Source organism: Schistocerca gregaria, unplaced genomic scaffold, assembly GCF_023897955.1.
Source record: "Schistocerca gregaria isolate iqSchGreg1 unplaced genomic scaffold, iqSchGreg1.2 ptg000066l, whole genome shotgun sequence".
Taxonomy (NCBI): domain Eukaryota; kingdom Metazoa; phylum Arthropoda; class Insecta; order Orthoptera; family Acrididae; genus Schistocerca; species Schistocerca gregaria.
In genome coordinates, this window is record NW_026061707.1 from 5011748 (window position 1) to 5024180 (window position 12433).

The 12433-nt window shown below is 46.8% G+C and overlaps 5 non-coding genes across 5 annotated transcripts; all 5 read left to right on the top strand.

The window, feature by feature from the left end:
* The first annotated feature begins 1666 nt into the window (after positions 1 to 1666).
* Positions 1667 to 1739, top strand: Trnak-cuu (transfer RNA lysine (anticodon CUU)). Its single transcript has one exon. It is a non-coding gene; the product is annotated as a tRNA-Lys (tRNA).
* Positions 1740 to 3181: 1442 nt separating this feature from the next.
* Positions 3182 to 3254, top strand: Trnak-cuu (transfer RNA lysine (anticodon CUU)). Its single transcript has one exon. It is a non-coding gene; the product is annotated as a tRNA-Lys (tRNA).
* A 2973-nt stretch (positions 3255 to 6227) lies between these two features.
* Trnak-cuu (transfer RNA lysine (anticodon CUU)) lies at positions 6228 to 6300 on the top strand. Its single transcript has one exon. It is a non-coding gene; the product is annotated as a tRNA-Lys (tRNA).
* A 1429-nt stretch (positions 6301 to 7729) lies between these two features.
* Positions 7730 to 7802, top strand: Trnak-cuu (transfer RNA lysine (anticodon CUU)). Its single transcript has one exon. It is a non-coding gene; the product is annotated as a tRNA-Lys (tRNA).
* A 4471-nt stretch (positions 7803 to 12273) lies between these two features.
* Trnak-cuu (transfer RNA lysine (anticodon CUU)) lies at positions 12274 to 12346 on the top strand. Its single transcript has one exon. It is a non-coding gene; the product is annotated as a tRNA-Lys (tRNA).
* The last annotated feature ends 87 nt before the right edge of the window (positions 12347 to 12433 follow it).

The window sequence follows — 12433 nt, forward strand, 5'->3', positions numbered from 1 at the left end:
CACAGAAATGATTATGAAATAAAAGTGATGTACGTGACGAGTGTGACGTTAGGAAAACATTAGGCAGCATGGAGAGATTCTGTATGGGACCACCCAACCCAAACGAGTACTGTGTGACGTGCTGGTCGGCAAGTATTCACCAAAGTGACCGGGCTAGCTGAAACGGTAGAGCATGAGACTCTTAATCTCAGGGTCGTGGGTTCTACCCCCACGCTGGGCAGAACGGAATTTTGTTCCGCTGCAGATGTAAATTACCGTTTTTCTGATTAACGTGATGTAATGGAAATAGCAACTTTAAACTTTGCCTACGTCTCTGTCAGTCGCAAAGAAACTGTATTTGAAGGTGAAGGTGATTTTGTAGACATGTGTGAAAGACATGTTCTGAAATGCAAGTGTTGTTGTTTGGAGAGCACATCGGTTATGTGTCAGATGCGTGGCCAAGCAGTAATGGGTCGCCATAGCTGCAAATATTAGTCGGTAATATGGAGTGTTGTCAGCTGTAGTCTGATGATCCAGACGATAGTAAGGACGAAGTACGCAAAAGTACCGCTAGACCGCGCCTCTTTAGCTCAGTGGTAGAGCACTGGACTAGTAAACCAAGGGTCGTGAGTTCCATCCCCAAAGGAGAAGGCCGTATTTTGGAAATCAATTGCGCGTCGTGGCCGTATAGCAAACAGTATCTGTGATGACGAACAATTAGCGACATGCCTTTTATTAATAATTACTCTCAGATATGATTAAGGCGAATGGCGCAGATAAAGCCTTTGCCAAAGCGGTACAGCATAAGGTGGGACGAGGCAGTCTGAATTACATTTTATAGATGTATTTCTCACATATGTCAGAGCCTCTCGCGGTCGTAGTCGTCGTCGTCGTCGTCGTCGTCGCCGCCGCCGCCGTTTCTGCAGAAGTAGCAAATGGCCATCGTGGCAAATGCGGCGAGGCACGCCCTGCCTTCGATTCCGTATGCACAAAGTGTGTGGTCTTGTTTCCCAGTCTATCTTTGGTCGGTCACGTAAGAGGTTGAATGTAACGAATGGGTGGGAAAGAGCAAGGGCAGTGGCTGTGTAGAACGAAAACACAAATTATCAGGGGTGTGAGCGTTTCGAGATGAGTCATATACAAGTTGCACTTGGTCGTCAGTGACTGTGTGGCCTAATGGATAAGGCGTCGGACGTCGGATCTGAAGATTACAGGTTCGAATGCTGTCACGCTGGTGTTTTATCAGTTCTGAAAAAGAAACATACCGTTTTAATGTAGCATTTGAGCAGTACGGAACCGTCTGAATGTTGCTGTTGACCATTTTCTGCTTGGAGATGCTCTTGAGCTTGAAACACACACTACAATACCGGCGTTAACTAGCGAAATGGTCGGCAGAGTGCAGTCACCCCGAGTTTCCACTGGCACTTGCACATCTAAAACAACGTCGGAAAGTAACTCGTTCGCCTTTTGAGTCACATCAAGTATGAGTGTTAATTTTGACGCCACTAGCTCTGCAGGTTCTCATGCAATTCCTTTACCTCTCAGAAATGATTATGAAATAAAAGTGAAGTACGTGACGAGTGTGACGTTAGGAAAACATTAGGCAGCATGGAGAGATTCTGTATGGGACCACCCAACCCAAACGAGTACTGTGTGACGTGCTACCCGGCAAGTATTCACCGAAGCAGCCGGGCTAGCTGAATCGGTAGAGCATGAGACTCTTAATCTCAGGGTCGTGGGTTCGACCCCCACGCTGGGAGGAACGGAATTTTGTTCCGCTACAGATGTAAATTACCGTTTTTCTGATTAACGTGATGTAATGGAAATAGCAACTTTAAACATTGCCTACGTCTCTGTCAGTCGCAAAGAAACTGTATTTGAAGGTGAAGGTGATTTTGTAGACATGTGTGAAAGACATGTTCTGAAATGCAAGTGTTGTTGTTTGGAGAGCACATCGGTTATGTGTCAGATGCGTGGCCAAGCAGTAATGGGTCGCCATAGCTGCAAATATTAGTCGGTAATATGGAGTGTTGTCAGCTGTAGTCTGATGATCCAGACGATAGTTAGGACGAAGTACGCAAAAGTACCGCTAGGCCGCGCCTCTTTAGCGCAGTGGTAGAGCACTGGACTACTAAACCAAGGGTCGTTCCATCCCCAAAGGAGGAGGCCGTATTTTGGAAATCAATTGCGCGTCGTGGCCGTATAGCAAACAGTATCTGTGATGACGAACAATTAGCGACATGCCTTTTATTAATAATTACTCTCAGATGTGATTAAGGCGAATGGCGCAGATAAAGCCTTTGCCAAAGCGGTACAGCATATGGTGGGACGAGGCAGTCTGAATTACATTTTATAGATGTATTTCTCACATATGTCAGAGCCTCTCGCCGTCGTCATCGTCGTCGTCGTCGTCGTCGTCGTCGCTGCCGCCGCTTCTGCAGAAGTAGCAAATGGACATCGTGGCAAATGCGGCGAGGCACGCCCTGCCTTCGATTCCGTATGCACAAAGTGTGTGGTCTTGTTTCCCAGTCTATCTTTGGTCGGTCACGTAAGAGGTTGAATGTAACGAATGGGTGGGAAAGAGCAAGGGCAGCGGCTGTGTAGAACGAAAACACAAATTATCAGGGGTGTGAGCGTTTCGAGATGAGTCAAATACAAGTTGCACTTGGTCGTCAGTGACTGTGTGGCCTAATGGATAAGGCGTCGGACGTCGGATCTGGAGATTACAGGTTCGAATGCTGTCACGCTGGTGTTTTATCAGTTCTGAAAAAGAAACATACCGTTTTAATGTAGCATTTGAGCAGTACGGAACCGTCTGATTGTTGCTGTTGACCATTTTCTGCTTGGAGATGCTCTTGAGCTTGAAACACACACTACAATACCGGCGTTAACTAGCGAAATGGTCGGCAGAGTGCAGTCACCCCGAGTTTCCACTGGCACTTGCACATCTAAAACAACGTCGGAAAGTAACTCGTTCGCCTTTTGAGTCACATCAAGTATGAGTGTTAATTTTGATGCCACTAGCTCTGCAGGTTGTCATGCTATTCCTTTACCTCTCAGAAATGATTATGAAATAAAAGTGAAGTACGTGACGAGTGTGACGTTAGGAAAACATTAGGCAGCATGGAGAGATTCTGTATGGGACCACCCAACCCAAACGAGTACTGTGTGACGTGCTACCCGGCAAGTATTCAACGAAGCAGCCGGGCTAGCTGAATCGGTAGAGCATGAGACTCTTAATCTCAGGGTCGTGGGTTCGACCCCCACGCTGGGCGGAACGGAATTTTGTTCCGCTGCAGATGTAAATTACCGTTTTTCTGATTAACGTGATGTAATGGAAATAGCAACTTTAAACATTGCCTACGTCTCTGTCAGTCGCAAAGAAACTGTATTTGAAGGTGAAGGTGATTTTGTTGACATGTGTGAAAGACATGTTCTGAAATGCAAGTGTTGTTGTTTGGAGAGCACATCGGTTATGTGTCAGATGCGTGGCCAAGCAGTAATGGGTCGCCATAGCTGCAAATATTAGTCGGTAATATGGAGTGTTGTCAGCTGTAGTCTGATGATCCAGACGATAGTAAGGACGAAGTACGCAAAAGTACCGCTAGGCCGCGCCTCTTTAGCGCAGTGGTAGAGCACTGGACAAGTAAACCAAGGGTCGTGAGTTCCATCCCCAAAGGAGGAGGCCGTATTTTGGAAATCAATTGCGCGTCGTGGCCGTATAGCAAACAGTATCTGTGATGACGAACAATTAGCGACATGCCTTTTATTAATAATTACTCTCAGATGTGATTAAGGCGAATGGCGCAGATAAAGACTTTGCCAAAGCGGTACAGCATATGGTGGGACGAGGCAGTCTGAATTACATTTTATAGATGTATTTCTCACATATGTCAGAGCCTCTCGCCATCGTCGTCGTCGTCGTCGTCGTCGCTGCCGCCGCTTCTACAGAAGTAGCAAATGGACATCGTGGCAAATGCGGCGAGGCACGCCCTGCCTTCGATTCCGTATGCACAAAGTGTGTGGTCTTGTTTCCCAGTCTATCTTTGGTCGGTCACGTAAGAGGTTGAATGTAACGAATGGGTGGGAAAGAGCAAGGGCAGCGGCTGTGTAGAACGAAAACTCAAATTATCAGGGGGGGTGAGCGTTTCGAGATGAGTCATATACAAGTTGCAGTTGGTCGTCAGTGACTGTGTGGCCTAATGGATAAGGCGTCGGACGTCGGATCTGAAGATTACAGGTTCGAATGCTGTCACGCTCGTGTTTTATCAGTTCTGAAAAAGAAACATACCGTTTTAATGTAGCATTTGAGCAGTACGAAACCGTCTGAATGTTGCTGTTGACCATTTTCTGCTTGGAGATGCTCTTGAGCTTGAAACACACACTACAATACCAGTGTTAACTAGCGAAATAGTCGGCAGAGTGCAGTCACCCCGAGTTTCCACTGGCACTTGCACATCTAAAACAACGTCGGAAAGTAACTCGTTCGCCTTTTGAGTCACATCAAGTATGAGTGTTAATTTTGACGCCACTAGCTCTGCAGGTTGTCATGCAATTCCTTTACCTCTCAGAAATGATTATGAAATAAAAGTGAAGTACGTGACGAGTGTGACGTTAGGAAAACATTAGGCAGCATGGAGAGATTCTGTATGGGACCACCCAACCCAAACGAGTACTGTGTGACGTGCTACCCGTCAAGTATTCACCGAAGCAGGCGGGCTAGCTCAGTCTGTAGAGCATGAGACTCTTAATCACAGGGTCGTGGGTTCGAGCCCCACCCTGGGCGGAACGGAATTTTGTTCCGCTGCAGATGTAAATTACCGTTTTTCTGATTAACGTCATGTAATGGAAATAGCAACTTTAAACTTTGCATACGTCTCTGTCAGTTGCAAAGAAACTGTATTTGAAGGTGAAGGTGATTTTGTAGACATGTGTGAAAGACATGTTCTGAAATGCAAGTGTTGTTGTTTGGAGAGCACATCGGTTATGTGTCAGATGTGTGGCCAAGCAGTAATGGGTCGCCATAGCTGCAAATATTAGTCGGTAATATGGAGTGTTGTCAGCTGAAGTCTGATGATCCAGACGACCGTAAGGACGAAGTACGCAAATGTACCTCTAGGCCGCGCCTCTTTAGCGCAGTGGTAGAGCACTGGACTAGTAAACCAAGGGTCGTGAGTTCCATCCTCAAAAGAGGAGGCCGTATTTCGGAAATCAATTACGCGTCGTGGCCGTATAGCAAACAGTATCTGTGATGACGAACAATTAGCGACATGCCTTTTATTAATAATTACTCTCAGATGTGATTAAGGCGAATGGCGCAGATAAAGCCTTTGCCAAAGCGGTACAGCATAAGGTGGGACGAGGCAGTCTGAATTACATTTTATAGATGTATTTCTCACATATGTCAGAGCCTCTCGCGGTCGTCGTCGTCGTCGTCGTCGTCGTCGTCGTCGTCGTCGTCGTCGTCGCCGCCGCCGCTTCTGCAGACGTAGCAAATGGCCATCGTGGCAAATGCGGCGAGGCACGCCCTGCCTTCGATTCCGTATGCACAAAGTGTGTGGTCGTGTTTCCCAGTCTATCTTTGGTCGGTCACGTAAGAGGTTGAATGTAACGAATGGGTGGGAAAGAGCAAGGGCAGCGGCTGTGTAGAACGAAAACACAAATTATCAGGGGGGTGTGAGCGTTTCGAGATGAGTCATATACAAGTTGCACTTGGTCGTCAGTGACTGTGTGGCCTAATGGATAAGGCGTCGGACTTCGGATCTGAAGATTACAGGTTCGAATGCTGTCACGCTGGTGTTTTATCAGTTCTGAAAAAGAAACATATCGTTTTAATGTAGCATTTGAGCAGTACGAAACCGTCTGAATGTTGCTGTTGACCATTTTCTGCTTGGAGATGCTCTTGAGCTTGAAACACACACTACAAGACCGGTGTTAACTAGCGAAATGGTCGGCAGAGTGCAGTCACCCCGAGTTTCCACTGGCACTTGCACATCTAAATCAACGTCGGAAAGTAACTCGTTCGCCTTTTGAGTCACATCAAGTATGAGTGTTAATTTTGACGCCACTAGCTCTGCAGGTTGTCATGCAATTCCTTTACCTCTCAGAAATGACTATGAAATAAAAGTGAAGTACGTGACGAGTGTGACGTTAGGAAAACATTAGGCAGCATGGAGAGATTCTGTATGGGACCACCCAACCCAAACGAGTACTGTGTGCGTGCTACCCGGCAAGTATTCACCGAAGCAGCCGGGCTAGCTGAATCGGTAGAGCATGAGACTCTTAATCTCAGGGTCGTGGGTTCGAGCCCCACGCTGGGAGGAACGGAATTTTGTTCCGCTGCAGATGTAAATTACCGTTTTCTGATTAACGTGATGTAATGGAAATAGCAACTTTAAACTTTGCCTACGTCTCTGTCAGTCGCAAAGAAACTGTATTTGAAGGTGAAGGTGATTTTGTAGACATGTGTGAAAGACATGTTCTGAAATGCAAGTGTTGTTGTTTGGAGAGCACATCGGTTATGTGTCAGATGCGTGGCCAAGCAGTAATGGGTCGCCATAGCTGCAAATATTAGTCGGTAATATGGAGTGTTGTCAGCTGTAGTCTGATGATCCAGACGATAGTAAGGACGAAGTACGCAAAAGTACCGCTAGGCCGCGCCTCTTTAGCGCAGTGGTAGAGCACTGGACTAGTAAACCAAGGGTCGTTCCATCCCCAAAGGAGGAGGCCGTATTTTGGAAATCAATTGCGCGTCGTGGCCGTATAGCAAACAGTATCTGTGATGACGAACAATTATCGACATGCCTTTTATTAATAATTACTCTCAGATGTGATTAAGGCGAATGGCGCAGATAAAGCCTTTGCCAAAGCGGTACAGCATATGGTGGGACGAGGCAGTCTGAATTACATTTTATAGATGTATTTCTCACATATGTCAGAGCCTCTCGCCGTCGTCATCGTCGTCGTCGTCGCTGCCGCCGCTTCTGCAGAAGTAGCAAATGGACATCGTGGCAAATGCGGCGAGGCACGCCCTGCCTTCGATTCCGTATGCACAAAGTGTGTGGTCTTCTTTCCCAGTCTATCTTTGGTCGGTCACGTAAGAGGTTGAATGTAACGAATGGGTGGGAAAGAGCAAGGGCAGCGGCTGTGTAGAACGAAAACACAAATTATCAGGGGTGTGAGCGTTTCGAGATGAGTCAAATACAAGTTGCACTTGGTCGTCAGTGACTGTGTGGCCTAATGGATAAGGCGTCGGACGTCGGATCTGAAGATTACAGGTTCGAATGCTGTCACGCTGGTGTTTTATCAGTTCTGAAAAAGAAACATACCGTTTTAATGTAGCATTTGAGCAGTACGGAACCGTCTGAATGTTGCTGTTGACCATTTTCTGCTTGGAGATGCTCTTGAGCTTGAAACACACACTACAATACCGGCGTTAACTAGCGAAATGGTCGGCAGAGTGCAGTCACCCCGAGTTTCCACTGGCACTTGCACATCTAAAACAACGTCGGAAAGTAACTCGTTCGCCTTTTGAGTCACATCAAGTATGAGTGTTAATTTTGACGCCACTAGCTCTGCAGGTTGTCATGCAATTCCTTTACCTCTCAGAAATGATTATGAAATAAAAGTGAAGTACGTGACGAGTGTGACGTTAGGAAAACATTAGGCAGCATGGAGAGATTCTGTATGGGACCACCCAACCCAAACGAGTACTGTGTGACGTGCTACCCGGCAAGTATTCACCGAAGCAGCCGGGCTAGCTGAATCGGTAGAGCATGGGACTCTTAATCTCAGGGTCGTGGGTTCGACCCCCACGCTGGGCGGAACGGAATTTCGTTCCGCTGCAGATGTAAGTTACCGTTTTTCTGATTAACGTGATGTAATGGAAATAGCAACTTTAAACATTGCCTACGTCTCTGTCAGTCGCAAAGAAACTGTATTTGAAGGTGAAGGTGATTTTGTTGACATGTGTGAAAGACATGTTCTGAAATGCAAGTGTTGTTGTTTGGAGAGCACATCGGTTATGTGTCAGATGCGTGGCCAAGCAGTAATGGGTCGCCATAGCTGCAAATATTAGTCGGTAATATGGAGTGTTGTCAGCTGTAGTCTGATGATCCAGACGATAGTAAGGACGAAGTACGCAAAAGTACCGATAGGCCGCGCCTCTTTAGCGCAGTGGTAGAGCACTGGACTAGTAAACCAAGGGTCGTTCCATCCCCAAAGGAGGAGGCCGTATTTTGGAAATCAATTGCGCGTCGTGGCCGTATAGCAAACAGTATCTGTGATGACGAACAATTAGCGACATGCCTTTTATTAATAATTACTCTCAGATGTGATTATGGCGAATGGCGCAGATAAAGCCTTTGCCAAAGCGGTACAGCATATGGTGGGACGAGGCAGTCTGAATTACATTTTATAGATGTATTTCTCACATATGTCAGAGCCTCTCGCCGTCGTCATCGTCGTCGTCGTCGTCGTCGTCGCTGCCGCCGCTTCTGCAGAAGTAGCAAATGGCCATCGTGGCAAATGCGGCGAGGCACGCCCTGCCTTCGATTCCGTATGCACAAAGTGTGTGGTCTTGTTTCCCAGTCTATCTTTGGTCGGTCACGTAAGAGGTTGAATGTAACGAATGGGTGGGAAAGAGCAAGGGCAGCGGCTGTGTAGAACGAAAACTCAAATTATCAGGGGGTGTGAGCGTTTCGAGATGAGTCATATACAAGTTGCAATTGGTCGTCAGTGACTGTGTGGCCTAATGCATAAGGCGTCGGACGTCGGATCTGAAGATTACAGGTTCGAATGCTGTCACGCTCGTGTTTTATCAGTTCTGAAAAAGAAACATACCGTTTTAATGTAGCATTTGAGCAGTACGAAACCGTCTGAATGTTGCTGTTGACCATTTTCTGCTTGGAGATGCTCTTGAGCTTGAAACACACACTACAATACCGGTGTTAACTAGCGAAATAGTCGGCAGAGTGCAGTCACCCCGAGTTTCCACTGGCACTTGCACATCTAAAACAACGTCGGAAAGTAACTCGTTCGCCTTTTGAGTCACATCAAGTATGAGTGTTAATTTTGACGCCACTAGCTCTGCAGGTTCTCATGCAATTCCTTTACCTCTCAGAAATGATTATGAAATAAAAGTGAAGTACGTGACGAGTGTGACGTTAGGAAAACATTAGGCAGCATGGAGAGATTCTGTATGGGACCACCCAACCCAAACGAGTACTGTGTGACGTGCTACCCGTCAAGTATTCTCCGAAGCAGGCGGGCTAGCTCAGTCTGTAGAGCATGAGACTCTTAATCACAGGGTCGTGGGTTCGAGCCCCACCCTGGGCGGAACGGAATTTTGTTCCGCTGCAGATGTAAATTACCGTTTTTCTGATTAACGTCATTTAAAGGAAATAGCAACTTTAAACTTTGCCTACGTCTCTGTCAGTTGCAAAGAAACTGTATTTGAAGGTGAAGGTGATTTTGTAGACATGTGTGAAAGACATGTTCTGAAATGCAAGTGTTGTTGTTTGGTGAGCACATCGGTTATGTGTCAGATGTGTGGCCAAGCAGTAATGGGTCGCCATAGCTGCAAATATTAGTCGGTAATATGGAGTGTTGTCAGCTGAAGTCTGATGATCCAGACGACCGTAAGGACGAAGTACGCAAAAGTACCTCTAGGCCGCGCCTCTTTAGCGCAGTGGTAGAGCACTGGACTAGTAAACCAAGGGTCGTGAGTTCCATCCTCAAAGGAGGAGGCCGTATTTTGGAAATCAATTGCGCGTCGTGGCCGTATAGCAAACAGTATCTGTGATGACGAACAATTAGCGACATGCCTTTTATTAATAATTACTCTCAGATGTGATTAAGGCGAATGGCGCAGATAAAGCCTTTGCCAAAGCGGTACAGCATAAGGTGGGACGAGGCAGTCTGAATTACATTTTATAGATGTACTTCTCACATATGTCAGAGCCTCTCGCCGTCGTCATCGTCGTCGTCGTCGTCGTCGTCGCTGCCGCCGCTTCTGCAGAAGTAGCAAATGGCCATCGTGGCAAATGCGGCGAGGCACGCCCTGCCTTCGATTCCGTATGCACGAAGTGTGTGGTCTTGTTTCCCAGTCTATCTTTGGTCGGTCACGTAAGAGGTTGAATGTAACGAATGGGTGGGAAAGAGCAAGGGCAGCGGCTGTGTAGAACGAAAACTCAAATTATCAGGGGGTGAGAGCGTTTCGAGATGAGTCATATACAAGTTGCAATTGGTCGTCAGTGACTGTGTGGCCTAATGGATAAGGCGTCGGACGTCGGATCTGAAGATTACAGGTTCGAATGCTGTCACGCTCGTGTTTTATCAGTTCTGAAAAAGAAACATACCGTTTTAATGTAGCATTTGAGCAGTACGAAACCGTCTGAATGTTGCTGTTGACCATTTTCTGCTTGGAGATGCTCTTGAGCTTGAAACACACACTACAAGACCGGTGTTAACTAGCGAAATGGTCGGCAGAGTGCAGTCACCCCGAGTTTCCACCGGCACTTGCACATCTAAAACAACGTCGGAAAGTAACTCGTTCGCCTTTTGAGTCACATCAAGTATGAGTGTTAATTTTGACGCCACTAGCTCTGCAGGTTGTCATGCAATTCCTTTACCTCTCAGAAATGATTATGAAATAAAAGTGAAGTACGTGACGAGTGTGACGTTAGGAAAACATTAGGCAGCATGGAGAGATTCTGTGTAGGACCACCCAACCCAAACGAGTACTGTGTGACATGCTACCCGTCAAGTATTCACCGAAGCAGCGGGCTAGCTCAGTCTGTAGAGCATGAGACTCTTAATCACAGGGTCGTGGGTTCGAGCCCCACCCTGGGCGGAACGGAATTTTGTTCCGCTGCAGATGTAAATTACCGTTTTTCTGATTAACGTGATGTAATGGAAATAGCAACTTTAAACTTTGCCTACGTCTCTGTCAGTTGCAAAGAAACTGTATTTGAATGTGAAGGTGATTTTGTAGACATGTGTGAAAGACATGTTCTGAAATGCAAGTGTTGTTGTTTGGAGAGCACATCGGTTATGTGTCAGATGTGTGGCCAAGCAGTAATGGGTCGCCATAGCTGCAAATATTAGTCGGTAATATGGAGTGTTGTCAGCTGAAGTCTGATGATCCAGGCGACCGTAAGGACGAAGTACGCAAAAGTACCTCTAGGCCGCGCCTCTTTAGCGCAGTGGTAGAGCACTGGACTAGTAAACCAAGGGTCGTGAGTTCCATCCTCAAAGGAGGAGGCCGTATTTTGGAAATCAATTGCGCGTCGTGGCCGTATAGCAAACAGTATCTGTGATGACGAACAATTAGCGACATGCCTTTTATTAATAATTACTCTCATGTGATTAAGGCGAATGGCGCAGATAAAGCCTTTGCCAAAGCGGTACAGCATAAGGTGGGACGAGGCAGTCTGAATTACATTTTATAGATGTATTTCTCACATATGTCAGAGCCTCTCGCGGTCGTCGTCGTCGTCGTCGTCGTCGTCGTCGCTGCCGCCGCATCTGCAGAAGTAGCAAATGGACATCGTGGCAAATGCGGCGAGGCACGCCCTGCCTTCGATTCCGTATGCACAAAGTGTGTGGTCTTGTTTCCCAGTCTATCTTTGGTCGGTCACGTAAGAGGTTGAATGTAACGAATGGGTGGGAAAGAGCAAGGGCAGCGGCTGTGTAGAACGAAAACTCAAATTATCAGGGGGTGTGAGCGTTTCGAGATGAGTCATATACAAGTTGCTGTTGGTCGTCAGTGACTGTGTGGCCTAATGGATAAGGCGTCGGACGTCGGATCTGAAGATTACAGGTTCGAATGCTGTCACGCTGGTGTTTTATCATTTCTGAAAAAGAAACATACCGTTTTAATGTAGCATTTGAGCAGTACGAAACCGTCTGAATGTTGCTGTTGACCATTTTCTGCTTGGAGATGCTCTTGAGCTTGAAACACACACTACAATACCGGTGTTAACTAGCGAAATGGTCGGCAGAGTGCAGTCACCCCGAGTTTCCACTGGCACTTGCACATCTAAAACAACGTCGGAAAGTAACTCGTTCGCCTTTTGAGTCACATCAAGTATGAGTGTTAATTTTGACGCCACTAGCTCTGCAGGTTGTCATGCAATTCCTTTACCTCTCAGAAATGATTATGAAATAAAAGTGATGTACGTGACGAGTGTGACGTTAGGAAAACATTAGGCAGCATGGAGAGATTCTGTATGGGACCACCCAACCCAAACGAGTACTGTGTGACGTGCTACCCGGCAAGTATTCACCAAAGTGGCCGGGCTAGCTGAAACGGTAGAGCATGAGACTCTTAATCTCAGGGTCGTGGGTTCGACCCCCACGCTGGGCAGAACGGAATTTTGTTCCGCTGCAGATGTAAATTACCGTTTTTCTGATTAACGTGATGTAATGGAAATAGCAACTTTAAACTTTGCCT